The sequence below is a fragment of the Thamnophis sirtalis genome, unplaced genomic scaffold, assembly GCF_051295495.1.
Source record: "Thamnophis sirtalis isolate CommonGarterSnake01/CBP01778 unplaced genomic scaffold, rThaSir2_p1.2 scaffold_15, whole genome shotgun sequence".
NCBI lineage: Eukaryota > Metazoa > Chordata > Lepidosauria > Squamata > Natricidae > Thamnophis > Thamnophis sirtalis.
Genome location: NW_028261395.1, coordinates 12,288,308 through 12,315,580, shown reverse-complemented (window position 1 = coordinate 12,315,580; position 27,273 = coordinate 12,288,308). Strand labels below are relative to the sequence as shown.

Sequence of the window (27,273 nt, the reverse complement as noted above, 5' to 3'; positions counted from 1 at the left end):
TCCGACCCAGCTGTGGGGCCCGGGGGCGCCTCTATGTCAGACAGAAGCGGCGGGGCGCTTTCTTTCGGCTTTTGCCCGCACCGCAGGGCAAACACTTCCACCTTGCAGGCGCCGGAACCGCAGGCCACCAGGGGTACATCCCACCCGCAGCAAAAGAGTGCTGGTTTCTGCCCAGGCTGGAGCGAGAGCCGTGGAGGTGAAAGGCGAAGAGAGGTGGGATGTTCCAAGAGGCCCTCTCCCCTGGGTGGGGTGTTCCAAGAGCCCCCCCTCTTCTTTTTGCACTCTGCAAGCCAGGCCCGCAGGGGCAAGAGGCTCAGCTCCGCTTCTATCACCCCCCCTCTGCTCCAGAGAAGCTGACCGCGGGTGAGTCTCCGCAACCCCGGTTCCATCTCCAAGCAGCCCCAGAAGGAAATGGGCCAGCCCCGCTTCCCTCCCCAGACTTTCCGGGAGCGGAGGACCCGTATTCCATTCCCCCTTCCAAGCCCCGAGTGGCCAGCCTCGACTCCTGCTGCTTTTTCCCAGAGCTCCAGCAGGCCCGCCGAGGAGGAGCCCGGACAAGGCTGGAGCGAGAGCCACGGAGGCAAAAGGCTGGCCACTCGGGGCTTGGAAGGGGGAGCGGAATGCGGGTCCTCCGCTCCCGGAAAGTCCAAGGAGGGAAGCGGGGCTGTACCGTTTCCTTCCGGGGCTGCTTGGAGATGGAACCAGGGCTGCGGAGACTCACCCGCGGCCGGCTTCTCTGGAGCAGAGGGGGGGTGATAGAAGCGGAGCTGAACCTCTTGCTGCTGCGGGCCTGGCTTGTGGAGTGCAAAAAGGGGAGGGGGCTCTTGGCACCCCACCCCCACCCCTCTTTGCCTTTCGCCTCCGCAACTCTCGCTCCAACCTTGACCGGGTTCCTCATTTGAAGACGTCAGCTTCTTTTTACCACTTTAAATATTCTTCAGGGAACTATTTCTGTCTCAACTGGTGAACCAAATAATACATACATGTTGCAGTGAATTTTGGGAAGTGTTCAAGAATAACTATAATTTTCTATAGGAAACTGACCATTTCAAAATGATGTCCCATATTACTACACTTATATACTCGGTCAAACATCAAATATCACTTTATAGCTGCATATTATAGGGGATGGATGATTGGAATTTTGAATTCTTCCCCCCTGCCCCCTCCCTCGGACCCACCTTTTCCAGCTGTGTCAGAGGATCATTTCAACTCTCCTCTTGTCCGCCATGATGAAAATGTAAAAAGAAAAAGGCAACTTAGGCAAGACCTGCTGCTCCCAGACCAGGAGGCAGAGAACCACGTGCCTCCTTTGCATAAGGAATTTTTCACCTTTTAACCCTTGCTTAACTCTGAGCAAGGGTTAAAAGGCAAAAAATTCCTTATGCAAAGGAGGCCCGTAGTTCTCTCGCCTCCCCCTGCAGTTAGCACTAAGCAGAGTCATTCTGGCAGCAACTACCTTAGCCTTTTTCCTTTTTTCTTTTCTTTTCCTCATGACACTGGTGAGGCCCCACCTCCCCTGACTGTATGTCCCTGGATAGAGCAGATGACAAGTTGGACAACAGAAGAAGAAAGGATGATGGAGTTGGCCAAACGCTTCCCCAACCATCTCTTCACTCAGTTTCCTGGATGCCCTTGCGCTCCCCCCCCCTTTTGGCACAGGGGCAAAAAAAGGTTCCCCATCACTGGTATAGGGCCTCCTGCTTAAGCAGGGGGTAGGACTAAAAGACCTCTAAGGTTCCTTCCAGCTCTATTCTGATTGATTGATCTACTTCACTAGCAGATTATTTGTGTAATGAGTTCCCCCATAATTATCCACAGCGGCGGGATCGGTGGCAGGGAGCCGGTGGGGGAGGCGGGTGTGGTGGTGGTCTTCTCCTTCGGCCTCAGGATGCGGTGAGAATTGCTGCCGGCGGGCTGTAACACCCGCCACCCAGCGAGGGCAGCGGGCCACCTAGCTGACCCGGAGTCGTTGCGGTGCACCGCTCCGGCGGAAATGCGCCCAACGAGGGGCGGAGCCATCCAGGCGGCGGTCCCCTCCCGGAACCCACCTTCCCGCGAGGGGGCGGCGGGAGGGAGGGGATCCGCTGGCACAGCTAACCTCGCCCTCCGGGTTGAATCCTCCGGGCGGACTGCGCAGACCCCACCCGTTTACCTCTTAACGGTTTCACACCCTCTTGAACTCTCTCTTCAAAGTCCTTTTTTTAACTTTCCCTTACGGTACTTGTCAACTATCGGTCTCATGCTGGTATTTAGCCTTAGATGGAGTTTACCACCCGCTTTTTTCCCTTGAATCCAGTCAAACCTGACCTCGCTCCTTTTCTAAGCCTAATGGAAGCGGGACCCACATAAAACAAAAACCAACCTGTTGTGAAATGTACAAATGGCCTAGCAAGGATATCTTAAATTGTCTGGGACAGAGTCAAAATGAAAACAACCCAAATTTCAACAAATTGAAAGAGAAGAAATACATTATTGCTGATAAAAGAAGACACACAAAGTAGGTAGACAGATCTCTCCTTCTTGTGTTTTAATGGGATTTTCTTTATTTCAGTCTAGGAGTTGATGAGAATTATTCAGAGCCAAATCTGATGTCATCGCAAGGAACTGTACTTGACCTGGGAGGAGAGTCCCCTCCAACTGTACTTGACCTGGGAGGAGAGTCCCCTCCAACTAAAAGGAGGAAAAGTTGTAGTAGTTGTAGTTGAGTTTATTTATAGGCCGCCCTTTTCCCTGAGGGGACTCAGGGCGGCTAACAACTTGTATGGGAGGGGAAAACATACAATAACATAAAAACACAATGTATAATTAAAATCAAGCAACATTCATTCAACATTTGGGTGGGGGCAGATTATGCTCTTTACCCCCAGGCCTGGCGGGATAGCCAGATCTTGAGGGCTGTGCGGAAGGTCTGAAGGGTGGTGAGGGTACGAATCTCCACAGGGAGATCGTTCCAAAGGGTCGGAGCTGCTACTGAAAAGGCTCTCCTCCGCGTAGTTGCCAGCCGGCACTGGCTGGCAGATGGCACTCGGAGGAGGCCTAATCTGTGAGATCTTATGGGTCGAGAGGAGGTGATTGGCAGGAGGCGGTCTCCCAAGTACGCAGATCCACTACCATGAAGGGCTTTGTAGGTAGTAAGAAGCACCTTGAAGCGCACACGGAGGTCAACAGGTAGCCAGTGCAGCTCGCGGAGGATAGGTGTTATGTGGGTGAACCAAGGTGCACCCACAATTGCTCGTGCGGCCGCATTCTGGACTAGCTGAAGCCGCCGGATGCTCTTCAAGGGCAGCCCCATGTAGAGCACGTTGCAGTATTCCAGCCTAGAGGTCACGAGGGCGCGAGTGACTGTTGTGAGAGCCTCCCGATTCAGGTAGGGTCGCAACTGGCACACCAGGCGAACCTGGGCAAATGCCCCCCTGGTCACAGCCGACAGGTGGTAATCAAAGGTCAGCTGTGGATCCAGGAGGACTCCCAAGTTGCGAACCCTGTCTGAGGGGTGTAAAATTTGGACCCCCAGCCTGAGCGATGGAACACTAACCAAATTTTTGGGAGGGAAACACAACAGCCACTCGGTCTTTTCTGGGTTGAGTACAAGCTTGTTAGCCCTCATCCAGTCCCTGACGGCCTCAAGACCCTGGTTCATCACGTCCACCACTTCATTGAGTTGGCACGGGGCGGACAGATACAGCTGCGTATCGTCCGCATATTGGTGGTATCTTATCCCGTGCCTCCGAATGATCTCGCCCAGCGGCTTCATGTAGATGTTAAATAGTACGGGGGACAGGACCGACCCCTGCGGCACCCCATATGTTAGGGGCCTCATGGTCGATCTCTGTCCCCCGACCAACACCGACTGCGACCTGTCCGAGAGGTAGGAGGAGAACCACTGCAAAACAGTGCCTCCCACCCCCACCTCCCGCAGTCGTCGCAGAAGGATACCATGGTCGATGGTATCGAAAGCCGCCGAGAGGTCAAGGAGCACCAAGATGGAGGCGTGGCCTCCATCCCTGGTTCTCCAGAGATCATCGGTCAATGCGACCAAAGCGGTTTCTGTGCTGTAACCAGGTCTGAAGCCGGACTGGAAGGGGTCCAGGTAATCGGCTTCCTCCAAGGACCTCTGGAGCTGGTAGGCCACCACCTTCTCAACAACCTTCCCAATAAAGGGGAGGTTGGAGACTGGACGGTAGTTGTTAAGTACGGCTGGATACAAAGATGGTTTCTTCAGGAGGGGTCTCACCACCGCCGTTTTAAGTGCGGCGGGGAAGTGCCCCTCCCGAAGCGAGGCGGTAATAACCGCTTGGATCCAGCCCTGTGTCACCTCCCTGCTGTTAGCAACCAGCCAGGAGGGACACGGGTCCAGTACACAGGTGGAGGCAGCCAAAGAACCAAGAGGAGAAGCCATTTCAATGATCAAAGGCTGGAAAGAGTCTCAGGAAGAGGAGATCCCTCCCTTCCCATCAAAGGATCCCCTCAGGAAGAAAGCAGAACAATGCATGGAATGTGGAAAGATCTTCACATTGAGTCCTTCTCTTCTTTCCCAGGAAAGGCTGCAGAAGGGAGAAACCATCTGAATGTGAGGACTTGGTGGGAGCTGCAGGGAGAGCTTCACCTGGCTTCCCAGAGGGAGAAACCCTGAACAGGAGATGCAGGAAGGGTGGAAAGAGCTTCAGAGATGGGATCTGTTTGTTTGCCATTTGCCCACTCTGCTTCTGCCTAAACAGAGTGGCGATGGAAGAGAGGCCTTGGATGCTGCTGCGTTCCTGCTGCAATGGAGAAGAGTCAGGTTCTAAGTTTGGGAGGCTGTGGGGTGTCTTTCCCCCAGGGTCCCCTGTGTTCTCCATTTCAGAAAGGGAGGGGGAAACCCTTTTGATTCTTTCTCCATCCCAGGGAATATTTTGCACCCCATTGAGACTGGGATTCACACCAGGGAGAAAAGCTTAGCTATGGGGCCCTCTAATTCCAAGGGGTACCTATTGGTTGGTCTGTCTTCTTCATCCTCTCCTGGACCTCTTCCCATAGTTTCTGGCTCCTCTGTCGGTCCCTTTTATGACAGGCAGCTTGATGGAGTAAGTTCTCTTCACTTTTGATCTCCCTTTTGGTGAAGAGGATCTTCTTTCAAATCCTGTCATTTTTGGGGATATCTGGGAAAGGAGATGCAGGTGCTCAGCAGCATTTTAGCTCTCCCCCAGATGAAAGATTTCTCTGGTTGACAGAGCTGGTGGAGTCTCCTGGCCATGAGGCATCTTCTCACTGAGGCCCCAGGCAAACCTTGCTCTATATTCTCCCTGCCCACTCACCAAGATGTGAATAAGTGCCACCGAACCATCTTCAAGGTTCGCCGAAGAGCCAATGGAAAGGAGAAGAGCCAATGGAAAGGAGAAGAGCCAATGGAAAGGAGAAGAGCCAATTGGAAGGAGAAGAGCCAATTGGAAGGAAAAGAGCCGATTGGGGGGAGTCAACATAGAGGCAGAAGCTGCAGAAGGAGGGATGATTAGTGGGTCAGGAACAGCCTGGCCAGTGACCCCTCCCTCTGTGCCACCTGGAATCTGCAAAGATGCAGGTCTGTGTTCTGCATATCCCTACATTTAGGTGTCCATGACTAAAGGAAATCCTTCCCGTTTCCTCGCAATGTTCCAGCCCAATCCAAAACGTCAACTCACCACATCGCTCTTTTTTCTGCAGCTCCACATCCACAGTAAAAGTCACAGATGTCTTCTTGGGAGCCTTGGTGACGTCCTCCAGTCGGCAGGCTGGAGAACTGGGAGCATCAGCTGCTGGGCCCCTCGCCTTCTCCCTTCTCCCTCCGAAACAGGAGAAGCAGCTGAGAAATGCCCTAGAAGAGAGAAAAAGGGATGTAAGTAAAGGGAACAACTGAAGCCTGTTTTCCAGAATCTCCCTGACTCAAGAAACCAGAGTGGGAAAATAATACTCTTGGCTTGAGCTCCTCGCTTTTAACCTGGTTTTGGTTTTACATGACTAGATATGTTGAGTTGATCTAATTTTAAGAAGGTTTTCTTAATTCAGAGGTCTACTATGGACCTCACCCCATTCCTAAGAGGTCTGTAAAGGGGGTGTGCATAAGCACACCAGCACACCTACCGTCCCTGTCTTACTGACCCCATTTATCTGTATTTATTTCCGTTGTTCCCTTGGTTATCTTCATACCTATACTTGTCATCTTGTACATGTTTGACAAACAAACAAACAAACAAATAAAGATGCTATGCGATCCTAATCATATGGAAAGTAATTAAAGCAGGCTCTTCGTGCCAATTAGGAATTAAAGAGAAAACTGCCCTGAAAAAAATTTGGGGACAGTTTTTCTTTCCTAAGAAGATAAGAAACGGCTGTTCCCACCGGTGAAATTTCCCACCCTCTGAGAAGATGGCTACAAAATTGGGAAGAGCCCAGGAGCCCTTCCGAAGACTACTTGCCTCCTGAAAGCCATCTTCACTCAGATGATTGACAGTTAACAGACAGTTGAGCTGGAAGGATGACATCATCAAGCCAGTAGAATCCCAAGGACATGACTTGGGATCTAATCAAAGCTCACCTTCTCCACCTTTCCTACACAAATCAACACCAGCCGAAGGCCTCCGGGAAGCTACCAACAGATCACCAAAGCTGCCTATTTCTCATCTTTTGGCTCTTTTGTTGTAGACTGCCTCTTCATATGGAAGCTCCACTAAGCTAGATGTTGGAAGGCAAAGGTTTCCGGTCTGTTCCCAGCTGGGAGTCACCAGCGAGGCTAAAAGAAAGTTTCGTGAAGACAGCTGCCTGGAAGTTATGAGTTTTTATTGAAGAAAGAACGAATAGGAAGGACGAGACACAGCTCTGTCGTTCCCGGGTCTGCAGCAGACCATATACAGTTTGGTTTCCCCTTTTATACAGATTTTCTTGCTTCAGGCTCTTGTGTAAATTCGGATTTTATAAAGTTCTTTTATTCCAGATGATTGTTCTGATCTTGATTCTCTTGTCTTCGGATTTCATTCGTCCAGTGTCTCGTCCTTGGGCTATTCCTGTCCTAAGACACGCGGAGGAGGGTGTTTTCCTGTTTGGGCGCTTATACCAAGGTGTCTGCTCTATGTAAATAGTCATGACGTTTGTGTTATCTTGGGATTGGATTTTGTGTTTGTGTTATTCTGACTGGTCATTGCTAGACTTGGGGTTTTTTCCCCAACTTCCTAATCCTATTCTCTCACGTTCCTTTTGTGACTGAGTGTAACCTTTTCCTGGCTACGTGTGGGGCTTTCTCTGGCTGTGGCTCCTGGCTGCGTGTTTATTAATTTTTTTCTGTACATGCCTTCTGGGTTATTTCTGCTACCTTCCTACAATCCCTCATTCTGAACTGGGGCAAAATAATTGATGTCAATTATTTTTGCCCCTCGGTATCGTTGGGTGCCTCGTCTGGGTATCCTTGAAAGTCCTGGTCTACCTGGATCATCCTGAGGGCTGCTTGGCGATGTTTGGTTGTCCTTTGTGGGGCTTGAGAGGGTTGGCAGGTCCTTAAGCAGGCTAGACAAGGGGGAATGCAATGGCAGAGACAAGGCATGAGGGCTCCTATGACACAGGCTGCGACGATTCCTGCCAGGAGTACTTTTAGCCAATGGAAGTCTGGTAGCCAGGAATAAATCCATGACCAGGGTGGGTCATGGCCTATATTCTGAGCCAATTCTTCTTTTAAGTGGTGGATGCCCTTCTCTACAATTTCAGAGCTTTGATCTAGATTGAAGCAGCACAGCCCTCTGAATTCTGTGCATCCATTGTTATGTTTCAACAATAGGAAGTCTATTGCTGCACGATTCTCCAAGGTGGCCTCTCTAACTTGTCGCAGCTCTCTGTTCAAGGCATCCAGCGCCTGGGAAGTCGAACTTAAACCTTTTGCTGGGGTACATGCCAGGCTATTGAAACTTCTGGAATTCGCACTGCTAGCCCTGGCACTCCCACTAGTGAAAATGCTCATGGATGTCATCAGCTGATTGATTGACAAACGCCGAGGCCAATATTCTTTGATCTTTCTGACAGTGGAGGTCTGGGCGGGCATATGTGGCGGCTGCTTCCGACAAGCGTACCCAGAAGGCATCCAGATTTTCCACTTCTCTCTGTGTGACCCTTTGAAATTCAGCCCAGTTGAGGGGCTCCGTCCCTATTTCCTCTAGGGCCTCTATTGGGTTTTTCTTCGCCCTACTGTATTCATCCCAGTGATTTGCATCGTTATAATCCCAATCGGGACAGTGTAGGGGCCAAGCAACCCTTGGCCGGGCTACTTGCCCCGGCGCAGCTATGACGGGTCGTTTGGCAATTAGCTCAGTTGTTTCAAATAGTTTGAGGAGCTCGTCTTTCGTTAAAGGAACGGGCAGCAACCGGGTCATGTCTCCCCATGAGGGGTTATGGCTTTCCACTATGGACCTTATGGTCTGTATCACTGTTTGAGGATCGGCCCTGAATGTGGGGGTGTCCCTCTTCCAGATTACTAGCTCTGAGGCCAAAAATGGGGTATGTGTCAGTACATACTCTAACTGTCCCCTATTCCTTCCTGGTACTGGTTTACTTAAGAGGGGAGCCATGAAATGTACTCCTGTTTCTTCCTTCTCAGGGTGTTTACCCGTTTTCTCCAGAGGTTTCTCTAGGGGGGGGGGGGTCTTTAAGTCTAGGTAGCTCGGCCCAGCAGTACCAGTAGGGTAAGTGGCTAGCTTTAATTCTAGGTCTAAGTGGTTTCAGGATTTTAAAGTTAAATGAACAGCTCTTTGGCCCAATTGGTCTCCCAGTTTCATCCTTGAGTAAAGCCCATTCTCTACATATCTCCTTTGCTTTCCTTTTTTTCATTCCGGCCAGGACGGGCATCTGCTTTTCGTCCCAGGCCCCCCAACAGCTCCCTTAGGGGGGGTTTCCCTGGCTGCCCTTGAGCTACCGCTTCCCATGATCCCGCTCAGATGTGGCGCTCACTTCATCCTAGCCGGGCTTGCCGCTTCGTATTTCCCGCTTCAAAATTCGCGTCCTTAGGGGACCTTTTCTCACCCCTCCCTTTTAAAGGGACTTTTTCTTGCCCTACGGAGGGAACTCTTTCGCACCCTATGGAGGGACATTTCGCGCCCTATGGAGGGCCTTTTCACGTTCCTCACCGTGGGAACCTTCGCGCCCCTCTACACGGGGTCTTTTGCACCCTTACTCGCAGGGACTTTCCAACAGTTTTCGAGTCCTGGGGAAAGACTCGGGAGGACCGGCCCTGCAGCTACCCAGGAGGGGTTCTGTCATCAGCGGGTATGCGCACCTCCTCTTTTCCTTTCTCTACCTTTTCTGGGCTTTAGCTACAATGTACGATTTTCCTGGGATTTGTTTCCCCCCACTCGGATCGTTACTTTTTAGCAATATTTTTCCCCCACTTGTTGCCCGCTCGGCTGCCTTGGTATCCCTTTTCGCAAATCAGTTTCCACACCCCAACAAGACACCCCCCCCCTTTGCTTTCTCACCCCTGCCGGTCACTGCCCTTTCGGACTAGCAGCAGGCTGAGGTGCAGCTGAGGGTTAGGCAGGGGAGGTGGATTCCGATCGCTACTTGTGGATCTGAGCCTTCCAACACACACACACACACACACACACACACAAACACGCACACGCACACACTCTTTTACTCCCCCGTGTTACCCTAAGTAAAAAAATTTGGAACGGTACTCACCTCCTTTCAGGGAGCTGTAGAGTTCAAACTCCGGATCTCCTTTTACTACCCTTTTTAGCTGTGCTGAGTCGTGGAAGTCCTGCAGACGAAAACATCCACAGCTGGCAAGAGGGCAGTGATTCCTTGGGCCTGGGTCGGTGGATGGGTGAGCTAAGAGTCCCTTCGTGGGTCGCCAATTGTTGGAAGGCAAAGGTTTCCGTGTTTATTAATTTTTCTGTACATGCCTTCTGGGTTCTTTCTGCTACTTTACTACAGTTCGCACAGCTTACTCCTGAACTCCTGAAGTGCTGGGTCAGAGGAAGAGCAGGGAAGTGACTAAGGGGGTGAGAGGGACAAACAAGGACCCCTTTACCTGGATGCAGATTAAAAAGGGGGAAGATTCACACACACACACACACATACACACACACACACACACACACAAAGTTTGCTTCCCTGCCACCCTCCCCCGCCCCCCTTCCAAGGGCATCCAACTTTGGAGCCGCTGCTCCTGGCCTCTCCTGCCCCGGGAGTGGAGCCGGGCGCCGTTTCTCCCCGCCCACCCCCTGCAACTGGGGGTGCCCGATCCGCTCCTCCCACGCCGCCCCCTCTGCAGCGATCGCCCACCTGCCTTGCACAGTCTGCGGTGGGGAGGTGCCGAGAGAGTCTCGCCCAGTAGCCTCCTGGGGTCCCCCGTGGGCTCAGACCCCCCTGGGCTTCTCCGGCTCTCAGGTCCTGGGGCCACCCCCGACCCCCACAGATCCTTCAGCCGCTCTCCTGGGCGGGGGCGCAGGAGCCTCTGGAGCCGGAGCCCCGACGTGGCTTGGGTGGGAAGAGGCGCAGGGAGCCCCTGCCCACCATCCCCGCAGCCCCCATGGGAGGAAGCCTGTCTGATCCCTCGCTCACCCTCGGCGCTCCGACTGGCTCCCTGGCAAGGCTCCCGGCCAGCCCCGAGGAGGCTTCTGCGGGGACGAGGCGGCGGGAGGGCCGGGGGCTCAGGCAGACTGCCAGCAGGGGATGGCACTGCCCGACCAGGGTGCGAGGAAGCGGGGCAGGGCAGGGGCTTGAGTGACAGCTGTCTGTCTGGGGGAGCAGGGAAGCGCGTGCGCAGAAAGAGACTTTTGTGTTGGAGGGACAAGGAGTGCCTGCTGGGGTGGGAATCAAAGCCAAGCTGAGGGACTTTCTGCCAATCGCGGGAGTTTTAATTCCACCTTCAAAATAAAAGCCAAATGACTGACTTTGGGCCAATCAACAGGAGACACGAGTTCCAGTCCTCCAGTCCTTTTTGATGGGGGGCAGAGCAGGGGAGGGGGAGCTTGAAACTTGGAGATATTTTCTCAGATGAATGTTGGATAACAGAATTGGGGATTCCTAGAGTGTGAGATGGCTGCGTGTCCAATATTGGGTGGTGGGATGGAGGGAAGTGAAATTGTGGGGAAATGTCTGTTCCACCTTGAGCAAAGCCATAAGTCTCTGCCTTCTTCTGCTTGTGGGAGAACCAGAGGCCTCTGTGTGGTCACTGAATCTTAGACTGATCTTGGTCTGATCCATCAGAGCTTCTCTTATCTCTTTAAAATAGAATTTTCAGAGGGATTCTATTCCCGATTAGGAGCCATTCAGAAACCTAAACATTGATTCCCAATTGATCTGCAATCTCTGTGGTTGGAGAGCAGAAGAGGTTCCATGGGTGCCTCTTCCTAAAAACCTTGAAGTCCCTCCTCTCTTATTCAGCCCCCTCTTGGACCTGGATGAATCTTCTGCAGCTCTTCTGCTGAACACTTTCTGCAAAGGAGATTTTATCAGGAAATGAAGAAAGAATTCTATAAGAGGGATGAAGATTTCCCTCCCCAGCTGACAGCCAGTCAAACATGGCATTTCACATCATTCCGGCTTTCTCAGGGAGAGGATCAGGCAACCAGGCTGGTGCTTGGTTCCCACAGCTTCCTCCTCACCCCTTTTCCTGATCTCTCCCTCTCCTTCTCCTCCTCCCTCCCTCCCTCCTTCCCTCTCTCTCTATCTCTCTCTCTCTCACACACACACAAACACTTTTAGCTGTAGCAACAAGTGGCAGAATTATTTTTTAAAGGTGTCACATTCAGTAGCTGTTGCTGAACAGCAAATTCCACTGAATGACTTTCAGCAAGGTTTATTAAGTTGAAAAGGAAGGGAGCTAGAACAATTCAATAATATCCTATTTTGAAACATATGAATATTTTCTTTGACTCCTGTATATTGTCTAAATGGAAAGAATATCTCCTTTCAAACAAAATAAACTTTAACAATTCTTCCAATATCATAATGGTCTTATATCTCATGTTTTTACATTTGTTCTGGCTGTAAGCTGCTCCTTTGTGTTCAGGTCTGGCCTCAGAAGGATAATGTAGCACTTGGGGATGAAGATGCAGAACAGCAGACCAGAACTGGAAGCCAGGATGGAGAAGACCTGAACAGCCACCATGTATTTCCCTTTGGTGCTCAAGTAGGTGGGCACAAAAGTCACCCAGACGCTGCAGAAGACCAGCATGCTGAAGGTGATAAGCTTAGCTTCATTGAAGGCCCCAGGCAGATTCCTGGCTAGGAAAGCCACCGTGAAGCAGATAGCAGCCAGGAAGCCCATGTAGCTGAGGGTGACGTAGAACATGACAACAGCCCCTTCGTTGCATTGAAGGATGATCTCTCCAGGCTGGGAGTGGAGGTCAGAGTTAGGGAATGGGGGAGAAACTCCCAGCCAGATGGAGCAGATGATAATTTGGACAGCAGAAGAAGACAGGATGATGGAGTTGGCCAAACTCTTCCCCGACCATCTCTTCACCCGATTTCCTGGTTTTGTGGCCAGGAAAGCCAGCACCACCGTGATGGTTTTGGCCAAGAGAGAAGAAACGGCAACTGAGAAGATGATGCTGAAAAACATTTGTCGGAGAAGGCAGGTGGCTTTCCTTGGTTGACCAATGAAGAGAGAAGGAGACAAGAAGCAAAGCAGAAGGGAGACCAGGAGGATGTAGGAGAGGTCCCGGTTGTTGGCTTTGACAAGGGGAGATCCACCATATTTAATGAAGATAATTAAAACAAGGACTGTAGTCAGGAACAAGAGCAGGGCAAAAGAGACCAGGATGATGCCCAGATGTTCTTCATAAGACAGGAAGGCCATAACTTTGGGGATACATTGGACTCTGCCCTCATTTGGATATTTGTCATCTGGACACTTGATGCATTTTTCCACATCTGAGAAACCAAAAAGCAATTTTCTTTAATATTCTGTCCTTTTATCTTACAGTAAATACCTTCTTTGGATAACAACTGATACCATGGACATTTTCCAAGAAGTATTTATTAATGATTTCATTAAAAAGAGCATAAGAAGGATATATATATATATATATATATATATATATATATATATATATATATATATATATATATATATATATATATGTATATATATATGTATATATATATATATATATATATATATATATATATATATATATATTTTAGGCAAACATCCTGAGTTCAGCCACATGGCAGTTAATATACTGGACTTGGAGGACACCTACAGTATCTTGTAACACTTAAAAACAATCTTGAATTAAGGAGAAACTTCCTAATAGTAAGAACAATTAACCAGTGGAACAACTGGACTCCAAAGGTTTTGGGTTTTTCAACACTGAATGTTTTAAAGAAGAGACTGGACAGTCACTTGTCTGGAATGGTATAGATTCTCCTGCTTCAGCAGGGGTAGAAGATCTCCAAGGTCCCTTCCAGCTCTGATTTATTGATCTATATGACTGGCAGAATATTTGCATAATGAGTTCCCTCCATAACTATCCACAGCACCACATTATGGACCAGTGACACCTTCTCAGTGATCCTCAAGGGGAGGATTCAATGTACAGTGAATTGCAAGGTGTTTCAGAAGGTGGACCTATAACAATTTATCAAATTTCAAAGAACTCGGATGTTCCTAGAAAAGTGAATTTAGCAGCACAAGTCCAAACTAAAAAGCAGAAGAGATATTTCCTTAAATAGTAGTAAAGCTTGCTCAGTCTTCCACCTCCTCCTCCCGACTCTTCCCAGCCTCTCCTTCAAATTTTTTTTTGATTTACTTCCTTTTAAATAATAAATTGTGCAGGTTAAAAAAAAACTGGTGAACTTCAATCTGTCTTTTAACTTGCACTTTCATGAAAATGTTCTGGATGGATCCAGTTCCACAAAGCCTCCCATTTTCCTCAGTGTGACTCACCTTCCTGAGTGGAGAAGGTCCCCTCCGGACAAGGAATGCAGTCATAGCAGCAAACTGGCTCTCCTTCTCGAGCCCTCTTAACAAATCCAGGATGACAATTTTCCGCACAATTGGACTGAGGCAGGGACTGAGCAGAAAAATGAGGAATGCCAAAGAAAAGATGTTAGGATTCTCCGTCCATGGAAAATGGAGGGAGAAATGGATGGAGACAAGTAGCCTCTGGTCCTCACTGAGGTAAATATGAAATCTCTGACTACTAAACAGATGCAGGAGGGATAACAACTGGAAGATTCTTTATTTTATTTTATTTTTTGAAAAAGGTTTTTATTTTCCATTTTTTCATTTTCATACACTCACATATATACTGTACATAGCCGGAGCCATACAACATTAAACAATAATCGCAGCAATTCCTCTTGACAACAATACCCAAAAAAATAGCAACCCAATATACCTCTTCCACTCTCCATACACCTCTTTCTTCCACCCCCTCCAACTTTCTATCCTCCCTCCATCATCCCCTCTACCCTACTTCCCTTCCCCCTCTACCACTCCTCTCTCCCGATCCACTCCCTCCCTTCCTTCTCACCCTCCCTCCCATCCTCTCTCCTGCCCTCTCTACCCCTATTTCTTCTATCCCTCTCCTCCTCCCCTTGGTGTATTTCCACTATATGTCAATGTACTTAACTTATCCTATTTTTACAGAGAAATTAAAGAAAAACAGTATACATGTGAAGTCGCATTACATTGAAATCTAACCCAACCTAGTATATATCCTTCCCTCCCCCCCCAACACCCCACCTCCCTCCACCCCCCGACTTCCCAGAGCCCGTACACGGTATAGATTTTTAGCAAACACAGTGTAAAATATATTGAGAAAAAAGAAATAAAGAAAAAAAAGGGGTTAATAACATCTCTACATTGGTCTTAGCTTCTTCTTGCTACGCTAACTTTGAACAGTTTAAATCATTCCTGATCTTAAGCATAGGCTATCTGGAATTTCTTAGTCCCATATTTGTTTTGTATATACTCAATCCATTTTTTCCAGTCTTGTTTATATCTCTCATTTGAATGATCTTTAAGATATGCCGATATTTTAGCCATCTTGGCTAAATTTGTAACTTTCAATGTCCATTCTTGAGTTGTAGGCAACTCCTTCTTCCAGTATTGCGCCACCAACTGTCTTGCTGCCATTATTAAATGCAGAATCAAGTCTCTATCACTGTAAAATCAGTACTTATACCTAGTAGAAATAACTGAGGAGTAAACTTTATTCTTCTTTTAAAAATATTTTGCATAATCCACCATATTTTTATCCAAAATGCCTTAGGTTTTTGGCAGGTCCACCATATATGAAAATATGTAGCATCGAGAGAACCACATCGCCAACATTTAGGCTTTAAATTCGGATACATAGAAGCCAGCTTTTTAGGATCTAAATGCCATCTATAGAACATCTTATAAAAATTTTCTCTCAGGTTTTGAGCTTGTGTAAATTTCATATTTCTTACCCAGATTCTTTCCCATGTATCCAGCATTATTGGTTCTTCAATATTTTGAGCCCACTTTATCATACAACCTTAGCTAATTCTGTTTCCGAATCCATCTGTATTAGTACATTATATATCCTCTTTATATGCATTAAACTTTGATCTCTTATTTGTTTAAACAGATTATCCTCAATTTTGATAAAACCAATTTTTTAATCTATTTTCCACCTGGCCTGTAATTGCCCATACTGGAACCATGTTTGAACTACCTTCTCCTCTTTTAATACCTCTAAAGATTTTAGTTGTAGTACCCCCCTTTCCAAAATGAGAAGCTGTCTGTAGATAATTCTATCCTGTTTTTGTGCTATATTCATATTTTCAATTGCGTGTCTAGGAATTGCCCACATGGGTATCTTGTCATTTAATTTATATTGGTATTTTTTCCAGACCCGCAGTAAAGCATTTCTTAAAATATGACTTTTAAAATTCTTGTCCAATTTTTTGTTGAATAACAGGTAGGCATGCCAACCATATACCAGATCGTGTCCCTCAATATTCAATATTCTATCATTAGTTAAATGAGTCCAATCACTAATTACAGATAGCGCCACTGCATCATAATATAGTTTTAGGTTAGGTAATTTCAAGCCTCCTCTCTCGCGTACATCTTGTATTATTTTCATCTTTACCCTTGGCTTCTTTCCTGCCCATACAAATTTGTTGATACCCTTCTGCCATTCTAAAAGATTCGCATCTTTTTTAAGTATAGGTAACATTTGGAAGAGAAATAAAATTTTTGGTAAGATGTTCATTTTCACTGCCGCTATCCTACCCAGCAAAGATAAGTGCAATTTCTCCCATTTTTTCATCTCTATCTGTATATTATGCCAAAGTGGTTCATAATTATGCTTATATAATTTCCCGTTTGAGGTTAAAATATTAACTCCAAGATATTTGACTTTTTTGACTACCTCACATCCTAGCATCCATCCTAGTTCTTCCTTTTGTTTAGTATTCATATTTATAGCTAATATTTTTGTTTTTCCTAAATTTATTTTAAAACCAGACACTTGACCATATTGATTAATCGTATTCATTAAAACCATACTGGATTCCTGCGGTTGTTCCAATATTATGACCAAATCATCCGCGAAAGCGCGCACTCTGTATTCTTGCTGCCTAATCTTGATCCCTTTTAGATCATCCAAGCCCCGTATTTTATTCAACAATACTTCCAAAGTTATAATAAACAATAGGACAGCCCTGTCTTGTACCTTTTCCAATTTGAAAAGAGTCTGTTAAACTTCCATTGACTATGATTTGTGCTGTTTACTGTCTGCATTTTTTGCAATATCTTCAACAGAAATTGCCAGTTTCCACCTCAGCATCCAAAAATATGAACGCAGCAGGAATTTGGTTGTTCTTTCCCAAATATTCTAATAATTAATCTAACATTACTTTTCATCTGTCTCCCCTGTATAAAACCTGTTTGGTCGGTGTGTATCAATTGTTGAATAACCAGCATTAACCTATTTGCTAGTATTTTAGTAAAATTTTTATAATCTACATTAAGTAATGAGATAGGTCTATAATTTTTTGGTTGGGTGGTATCTTGATCTTCTTTGGGTATCAAAGATATAAAGCTGTCTTCCAAGATGGAGGCAACTTACCTTCCATTTGAATCTTATTAAATAATTCTCTAAGAGGTTCTACCATTTCTAACTAAATTTTTTTTTTAAATTTTTTTATTTCCATTCCATTCTATACAATCACATGTTTACTGTGCATAACTGGGACATATAACATTGAATAATAAACACAGCCCTCACTTATATAGAAAATGCCCTCTACAATACAAGCCCAATATACCTCCTTGGCCCACCATACACCCTCTTTCAACCCCCTCCAACTTTCATTCTTCCTTCTTACATACCCCTCTACTACCTACTTCCCCCCCTTCTATCACTCCCTCTCTTAATCCAATCCCTCCCTTCCTTCTCTTCCTCCTCTCTCTCTCTCCTCCTCTCTCTCTCACCCTCTCCACTCTCCTTCTTCTTTCTCTCAACTCCTCCCTTCGGTGTACTTCTATTACCTTCCAATATATTCAGCTTGTTCTATTTTAACACTAACATTAAAAAGCCACAGTATACAAGTGGAATCATGTACTTTAGAATTTAACACATATTGTATTTCCCCTCTCCCCCCCTCCCCCCAGAACCCCACCTCCCTTCCCTCCCCCCAATTTCCCAGAGCCTGTACACGGTATAGCATTTTAACAATCACAGTCTAAAATATCTCAACATTGAGCTCAGCTTCTTACTGTTACCCAAATTTTGAACAGTTTAAGTTATTACTAATGTTAAACATAAACTATCTGGAGTTTCTTAGTCCCATAATGAGCAGTTTACATTGTTCGTATACATTAAACTCAGCTTCTCACCATTACACAAATTTAAACAGTTTGCTTTGTTCTGTCTATTTCCAAACCCATTAATTTTGTTCCCTTTGTGCCTCCTTCCTCTATAACACAATTTAGATACATTTCGAATTTTTCTTTTGATTTCCTCTTCCAACTCTTTTTTTTTGCCTTGTATTTGTGTGTGTGTGTATGTATGTATGTGTGTGTGTGTGTGTGTGTGTGTATGTATGTATGTATATATATATATATATATATATATATATATATATATATATATATATATATATATATATATATATATATATATATATATATATATATATATATATATATATACCTTCACACACCTATATATGTATATATACGTACATATATATGTAGGTCTCTAGTTGTTCGGGTTTTCTCCCGCGTAGAATTGGAGATGTCTTGGCGACGTTTTGACGAAGTCACATTCGTCATCTTCAGGCTGCTGCTGACTACTTCAGGTTTGGTGTTTCCAGGAGTAGTGTGGGATCTTGGCTGTTTGTTCCTTATAACTGCTGGTAGGAGATTAAATTTTAACTGCCAGTAGGGGATTAAGTTTTAACTGCCAGTAGGGGATTAAAACTGATTGAATGGGGGTTTGGGTGTGTCTTGATTAGGTGGAAGTGTGTCATTATTTGGTGGAGGGGTGTTCTGTTCTGATTGTTTGGGGGGTTGTGTTTCCTGTGAGGGTAGGAGGGGTTTTGAAGAGGCTGATTGTGCTTTAGCAGTCTGCCTTCTGGTTCTGGGTCGTGCCTCCTCATCAGTTTGTGTTTTTGGTTGTTTTCTTTGTGGATGTTTTTTGGTAGTATTCTGTGTGGCTATTGTGAGTGTGGGCCTGGTCTCTTTCTTCATGTTTGGGATTCGTTTGTTAATGAGGGCGGGTTTCCAAAGGGCTGGCAGGCGGGAGGTGTCATCTCGCCTGTTCATGCTATGTGGGTGTTTTTCTATTTTGATTGCTTCCCTGATTATACGGTTGTTGAAGTGTTCGGCCTTGGCGATGGTTCTTGTCTTATTGAAGTCAATTTTATGTCCTGTGGCTTTGAGGTGTTGGACCAGGGAAGAAGTTGGTTCTTCTTTTTTGATTGCATTTTTGTGTTCTTCAATGCGTGCACTTATTCTTCTGTTGGTCTGTCCGATGTATGTGGCGGGGCAAGTAGTGCATGGGATTTCATATACTCCTTGATTTTCTAATATACATATATATACATATATATTTTTATATTCATCAGTACTCCTCTCATCTATGCTTTTCTTGTGTCTCCTAGAAATTCCCTAAATATGCCCTTATTCATATTCCGAACATGATATTCAAATAGCAATTTTTACAATCATTAATATACTTTTCATATCAAAATAGCTTCCATTCGACCTCCGAGATCTTCTTACCTGCACTACCCTTCCCAATTCCATCCAAACTGGGCCATGATCCAAAAGAACCCCCACCACAATCTCCGTCCTCTTCGCCCCAGAAAATAAATCATCAGTAATTTATATAAAAGTTCATAATTATCCATCAAGTCAATATCTTTTCTTCAGTATGCAACTATGTCATTTTTCTTTTGCATGACAGAAGTCACAAAGTATTGACCATGTTCAAGATTGAGGCTGTTTGAAATAGCAAAATATTTTCTTTCTCTTTTATAAAAAGTTCGGACATAACTCTTTAATCAATGGCCAATAACTATTAAAGTTGTTGCAGTCTGCCTTATTTCCCCATTCGTCTAGTAGTCGTACCACTAGGTCCTTGTTCTCTGATCCCTTGCCCTACCGGGAAGGAAAGATGACGCTTTCTATCTTGTGGTTGTGTAATTTGTTGTTTATCTTGTCCTTCTCGTTGTCTTTCTCCGGATCCAGATGATTCAGAATGCCCCACCTTCAGGGTCTTATGATAGAAATCTCGGGCTTCCCATACAGAATTGAGACAATATTTTTGCTCACCAAGTGTAATTATAATACCAAATGGCACATCCCATCTATCTGACAGTTTCTGAGTTCTTCCACAAGAAAAGCGTAATCTCTCCTGGCTCTTAACATTTGGGGTGGTGTTTCTTTGAAGACAATCAGATCCTGTCTGCCAATTTGTAGCTTGGTATTATAAGACTTTTGTAGTATCCTATTTCTAGACTCTTGTAGCAAAATATATGATTACATCTCGAGGAAGCTGTCTCTGTTTTGCCGTCCAAGAATTATGGCGGTAAATTTTTTCAATCTGCTAATCAAAGTTGATTCCCGGTCTTCCCACCAGACGACTGAAGGCCTCTGAGAAAATCTGTTTCAGGTTCTCCTGTTCCCTTTCACGCAGTCCCCTGATTCTTAATGCAAGCTCCATCTTTTTATAATTTATCATAACAATTTGTTTTTCTGTATTTTCAACTTTTTGTTGCATCATTTCAATTTTGGATGTCAAGTTGGTATTGGCTTTCTCCAGAAGCTCTAGCTTATCTTCCATTCCAGCTTTTTCAACTTTTGGTTGCATCACTTCGATTTTGGATGTCAAGTTGGTATTGGCTTCCTCCAGAAGCTCTAGCTTATCTTCCATTCCAGCAACATACTCTGTCAATACAGTTACAAATCCTATCATGTCCTCCTTTGTATTAGCAATCCTAGTGTCAAACTTGTCAGAAAAGTCTGTAATAAGTTGCTTTATCTCCTCTCTGAATTCTCTAAGTGTCTCAAAAAGAAATTCTTTCGTTAGCAAATCTCCAGTAGGGGGCGTAGAAGGTAAAGGCTGCGACTTCATGCCAAATGCATGAGGTGTATTGCTAAAAGAACGTCTCCCCGACTTTGATTTTGGTGCCATTATTTCAAACAATTAGTCAAGTATTACTCGAACTCTGCTGGCCCGTTATGTAACTTGCAAGGGAAGAAAGTGTTGAGTCCCCCCTTTATTTGTTCATAGAGGTTTTTCAAAAGATTTCAAAAAGGAACGTTGTAACAAAGCACATCTCAAAAAGTTAGCATTGTAATGAAACAATTCATATTCATCTGTGTTTAAAATATCTCTATATTGACAAGGAGGCTTAACAGCTTTTAAAAATTGATAAGAAAAATAAAAATAAATTCTTGGTAGGTCTTCAAGGAAACAATGTTAATTAGTTGGAGAATGCTATCAGGCAATACCTTTGATCTTTCTCTCTGTCGGCTGTGCCAGGAAGCTAAAATTATACAAATGCGAAAGCTACAAGATCGCCATCTTAGAACCAATTGCACAAAGGGATTTTTTTATCATGTTGAAACTGGGATTTTTGGTAGGAGAAAAAAAATAGAGTTCTCAAGTTCGGTTTCTGCCTGTCTTAATTTCAATAACATAGTTACAAAAATTGTCCAAGGGGGGGGGGTCTTGCCTTGCACTGTAAAAAAAACAGCTGAGATTTTCTGGCCGGAGTAAATGACTCAGCCTTGGCTGACTCTCCCCCTCCTTTCGCAGCCCCCCCAAAAAAACTGCGAACTTCAAAGAAGACTCTTGCCGACTGAGTCGCTCTCTGCTTTTTTCTAGCCTGAAAAAAGAGATATCTAATAGATATTAAATAGATAACGAACCAGGAATCTGGGGGCAGCTCCGTTAAGCTGCCGATGACGGCAAGTCCCTCCCCGGAAGCCTCTAACTGTAATTTTTTATAGTAAACCGCTGTCAAACCAACTATACCTGGTGCTTTCCCTAACTTTAATTGCTTAATTATCTGCAAAATTTCCCCCGAGGTTATTGGTTGGTTCAATTTTTGCCTGTGCTCTTCTCTAACTGGAGGTATTTTCTCTTTATCTAAATATTTATCTATAGCTAAACCATTAATTTTATCCCCTTTATACAATTCTGTAAAAAATTCCCGAAATGCCTTTTGAATCTCCTCCTGTTGAAACACCTCCTTCCCTCTGTAAGTCAGTTTAGATATATTTCGAGTTTTCCTTTTTTTCCTAATCTGATAAGCTAACCATCTGTCAGGTTTGTTCGCGTTACAAAAAGTATTGTGTTTTGCATATAATAAACTAGTGGCTATCTGGTCAGAGATCAACATGTCAAATTGAGATTTTAATATGGTGATTGCTTCCTTAACCTTTGTATCACCTGGATTCATTGTTAACTCCAACTCTTTCCTCTTAATTTCCTCTTCCAATTCTGTTTGTTTTAGCCCTTGTTTATATCTATGTGTTTTATTTATATTCATCAGCACTCCTCATATACGCTTTGCTTGCATCTCATACGAATTCCATAGGTGTACCTTTATTCATATTCAAAACAAAGTATTTAGATAACAATTTTTTACAATCATTAATATACTTTTCATATCTAAATAAGTTTTCATTCAATCTCCAAGACCTTCTTGCCTGCACTGCCCTTCCCAATTCCATCCAAACTGGGTTATGATCCGAAAGGACCCTAGCCACAATCTTTGTCTTCTTCACCCTAGAAAGCAAATCATTGGTGATTAGTATAAAATCAATCCTTGAAAGGGATTGATGTCTATCAGAAAAGAAAGTGAAATCATATTCCTCTGCATTTCTTTCTCGCCAAATATCTCTTAGTTCAAAGTCGTCCATCATGTCAAAAAAAGGTTTGGGTAACTTTGCTCGCATCTTAGTATTTGGGTGAGAAGTCTTCTTATCTCTTTTAGTGTCTATCACACCATTCCAATCGCCCAATAGTATGCAAGACCTATAATCCCACTGCACTAATTTAGCATGAAGATTTCTATAGAATCCGTCTTGCTGTTGATTAGGAGCATAAATTCCCAAAAGTAATGTCTTTTTCCCTTCTAAGATTAGATCTAATGCGATATATCTTCCAAAGGTATCTGCTTCAATTAATTCAGCTTTGATGTCTTTTCTTAAGTATACAACTATACCATTTTTCTTTTCCATAGCAGAAGCTACAAAATGTTGACCAAGTTTTGGGTTAATCAAATATTTTTGGTCAGTTGATTTGATATGAGTTTCTTGCAAACATATTATATCATTCTTAAACTGTTTAAGATAGTGAAATATTTTCTTTCTCTTCTGTGGAGAATTCAATCCATTGACATTCCATGTTAGAAACTTAGATGTCATCTTTGGTTACCTGAAGCTTTTTTAGAGCCTCCTTCATGGCCTGTTTAACCTTTGGCCTAGCTCCTCCCATGGCTTCTGAGCTTGTTGCTGTAACTCCTTGATCGATGGCCGGTGATTGTTGAGGCTGTTGCCTTTTAGCTTGTTTTTCCATTCATCTGGTAGTCATACGGCTAGGTCTTTGTTCCATAACACCTTGCCCTTTTAGGGAGGGGAGATGGTACATCTTGTCTGGTAGTTGTGTGGTTTGCTGTCTGTCTTGTCCTTCTTGTGGTCTTTCTCCAGATCCAGATGGTGCAGGGTGTCCCACCTTCAAAATATTGTGATAAAAATCTCAAGCTTTCCATACGGAGTTGAGACGATATCTTTGCCTGTCAAATGTAAATATAATACCAAATGGTGCATCCCATCTGTACTGTATCTGATGGTTTCTGAGTTCTTCCACTAAAAAAGCGTAGTCTCTCCTGGCTCTTAGCATTTGAGGTGGTATTTCTTTCAGAATAGTCAAATCCTGGCTCCCAATTTGGAGCCTAGTGTTATAGGACTCTTGTAGTATCATGTTTCTGAGCTCTCTTGTAGTGAAATATATAACTACGTTTCGGGGAAGTTGCTTCTGTTTTGCCACCCAAGAATTAACGTGATAAGCTTTATCGATCTGCCAGTCAAAGTTAGACCCCGGTCTTCCCACCAGACAATCAAAAGCTTCTGAAAGAATCTGTTTCAAGTTCTCCTGTTTATCCTCACGTAACCCCCTTACTCTTAATGCCAGCTCCATCTGCCTGTACTGTATCATAATAATTTGTTTTTCAGCATTTTCAACTTTTTGTTGAACCACCTCACTTTTGGATGTCAAATTGGTATTAGCTTTGTAAAGATCCTCTAGATTATCTTCAATTCCAGAAACATGTTCTGTCAATACAGTTACAAGTCCCAGCATATCATCTTTCATTTTATCAATCCTAGTATCAATTTTATCATACAAGTCCGCCTTAAGTTCTTTTATCTCCTCTTTCAAAACTCTAAAAGTTTCCAAAAAAAGTTCTTTCGTTAGCAAGTCTCCAGTAGGGGGCATAGAGGGTGGAGGCTGCGGCTTTGTGCCAGGTATTGGGGATGTACTTCTAGGAGGGTGTTTCAGTCCAGAACCTAGTTTTGAGGCCATTCCAAGTCTTATCTTCAAGCAATTAATCAAACTTTACTGGCCCGCTATGCAGCTACGAAAAGATGTATTAAATCACCCCTTTATTAGCTCTGTAGGACTTTTCAGAAGGTTTCAGAAAAAAAGCATTATAACGAAACAGCTCAGCATATTCAACGTCATTTTAGACTTCTCTATATTAGAAATATATATTAGCAAAGTTAATTAAAAAAGGTCTTGTAAAATCTTGTAGAAGTGAAACTAATTAATGAAAGTCTGCTGGCCGGCTATAAGGCAGAGTGATAAATCACTCCCTTCCTTTGAAATTTTATAGCTGTTCTTTGCAAGAAGATTAAGAAGGTGAGCATTGTTACGGAGAATTCACAGTCGCCATTTTAAAAGCTTTTTTAAGTAGCCAAATTAACAAAGAAAGATCTTGTAAAAAATGAAGCTAAGATTTAAATAAGCAAATGAAGTTCTCAGGTATGGACTCTGCTTGTATTAAAATCAAATAGTTCAAATATTGTTCTAAGTGGGGGGATCTTACTTTGGGCTGTAAAAAAACAGCTGTAGATTCCGGCACGGAGATGATTCAGCCTCAGCTGCCCTCCCCTCTCTTCGCAGACATAAAAGCTGCAAAGATCAAAAAGGCACTTTGCCAGTTGGATCTTTCTCCTTCCCTTCTTTGCCTGAAGGATAAGGTACCTGTCAGATGTCTAGACAGATAACGCGACCAGGAACTCGGGAGCAGCTCTATTAAGCTGCTACCATCAGCAAGGTCCTGCCCAGGAAGTCTGGAAGATTCTTAATTTATTTCCTCCCTTTTGATTTTGGTATTTAATATTACAATAAAGTACTTTTCTACTTTAAACTTTATTAATGGATTGAATTGAAAAAAAATTAAGTATGATGACATATGTAAAAGATTTAGGAAACTTTTATTCCATTAGATTTTTTTAAATATAGAATAAAACTGATGAAGAAAGAAACCTCTGACCAGTAAGATCTTGAAGGATTTCCATAAAACAGGGCAAAGCCCCTCCACTTAGGTCCCATCTGTTAAAAAACTACAATCAGATAACACCAACTGGCATGGAAGACCAACCACCCTGGAGGCTTTGCCCACTTGAAATGGGACCTCAGGCTTTGGAAAACAGAAAAGACACCAAAATTTCTCTCACCTTATTGAGCAACTTTAGCTGTGAAAGAGCATCTTCTTTGATAGAAAGTCTCTGTCTTATAAAATACGCCAGAATCTCTTCCCTGGAATGTTCGTTGGGGAGAACCAAGAAGCCGTGAATGCCAACATCTGCTCTTATCTCTCCATTTTGGTCCAAGTACAGTTTTGCCTCAGAAATATTCCAAAATTCATTATTCTCCAGAAAGGGATGAAACTAGAATGGGAACATCCAGGAATCTGAAAAGCAGAAAACTTTGTTTCTTATCCCACATTGAATCTTTCTTCTACAATTGTTCAATCTCCAAATATGGTTAAATAGGGTACAAATACTGCCATTATCTTCATAAGTGAATGAAAAAGTTTGAGAAAAATCTGTCAATCACATACTGACAAAATATGTATATAGAAAATATAATCCACACAATTGGTCAATTATAGGGAACATTCAATAGAATGAACAGAGAAAAAAAAGATGATCCATAAACTCTTTGAAAACAACAGGTTGATTCCCTGAAAGGATGGGTTGATCAAGAAGAAATCTTTCAGGCTAATCTCCCCCCTTTTAATCTTGATGGAAAACACCTCCAGATGTGCTAATTCTGCTTTATTGTAATGTGACTTTAACAAAAAATTTAAAATCTGAAAGAACAAATCTCCCACTTTCTCAGCCTGAAAAGTTAGGGAGGATCCTTTCTGAGTTTCTCTCCCATTATGCAGCTGCAGGATTCTCCCCTCTTATCCGATCCCTCCCTAGGCAGCCTCTCTTCTGCTCACCCCAAAAGTCATTCTCACATATCATTACACTTTCTAAATGGATTATGGGAGCTCTGGTGATAGAACTGGGTTTTAATAAAGGACTCACAAAGAATTTTGTGAATTTTGTGGAAACTTGAGAGGTGGTATGATAACTAAATGGATAAAAACTGTCTTCAAAATGTTACTCAAATAATTTTTAACAATTTTTAATCTTTCCTATGAAACCTGAAGGTGATGGATTATAATTTGCCATTAGTCGTCAATTTTTCTGTTATTAATATGGTAATTAATAGGATCTTAGAGTAAGCTAATTTGATGTGATTTAAAGAATATAAAGTCTTTCAACTTAGAAGCTTTATTTGAAACTTTATTTTAAATTTCATTTTAAAAGTTTGATAAAATAAAAATGGTTTTAAATCAACTTAAAGGCAATAATCAGAAGCACGCAACAATTGTTGAATAGGATGGATTGGATGGACTGGAATTTAATTTGCTGCTGGCATCCCTGAGGAAGGAGTCTGGTTTGAAGGCAGACTGCTTGGAGATGGCTGGAGAGGCCATGGACCCTGAAGATTCAAAGCGGACAGAATGGAGGACTGATGAAATTGATTCTATCAAGAAGATTGAGGGAAATTGGGGAATGAACTTGTCATATTTAACTGGAAAACAAAGAGTTTAAGGGTTCCACCACAAAACCGCGTTCGACTAAAGCCTGCTCGACGAAACTGCGTAGCTGATGTCATCACAGGGCGACAACAGCGCGGAGACAGAAGCACGCTGTAAACGCTAAACCTAAAATTAACCCCTAAACCTAAACTTAACCCCCCTAAACCTAACCCTAAACCTAACCCTAAACCTAACCCTAAACCTAACCCTAACCCTAACCCTAAACCTAACCCTAAACCTAACCCTAACCCTAAACCTAACCCTAAACCTAACCCTAAACCTAACCCTTAACCTAACCCTTAACCTAATCCTAACCCTTAACCTAACCCTAACCCTAACCCTAACCCTAACCCTAACCCTAACCCTAACCCTAACCCTAACCCTAACCCTAACCCTAACCCTAACCCTAACCCTAACCCTTAACCTAACCCTAACCCTAACCCTAACCCTAAACCTAACCCTAACCCTAAACCTAATACTAACCCTAAACCTAACCCTTACCTTAACTTGAATCGGCTTGCTTTCAAAGTGTTATTTAAAGCACCCTTCTTTCTCCGCGCTCGCTGTTGTCGCCCTGTTGATGACGTCAGTGACGCGGTTTAATCAGGCGCGCTTTAGTCGAGCGCGGTTTTGTCATGCCACGGAGTTTAAGAGTCGTCATGTTTCCAT

The 27,273-nt window shown here is 44.0% G+C and overlaps 1 protein-coding gene and 1 long non-coding RNA gene across 2 annotated transcripts in view; both read right to left on the bottom strand.

The window, feature by feature from the left end:
- LOC148042471 (vomeronasal type-2 receptor 26-like) overlaps positions 1–27,273 on the bottom strand; it is a 127,505-nt gene that overhangs the window by 81,397 nt on the left and 18,835 nt on the right. The gene's annotated exons all lie outside the window — the stretch shown is intronic.
- Positions 5,674–10,726, bottom strand: LOC148042472 (uncharacterized). Its single transcript, XR_015695157.1, has 3 exons — positions 10,561–10,726; positions 9,676–9,990; positions 5,674–5,833 (listed from the first exon to the last, which is right to left on the bottom strand). It is a non-coding gene; the product is annotated as an uncharacterized LOC148042472 (long non-coding RNA).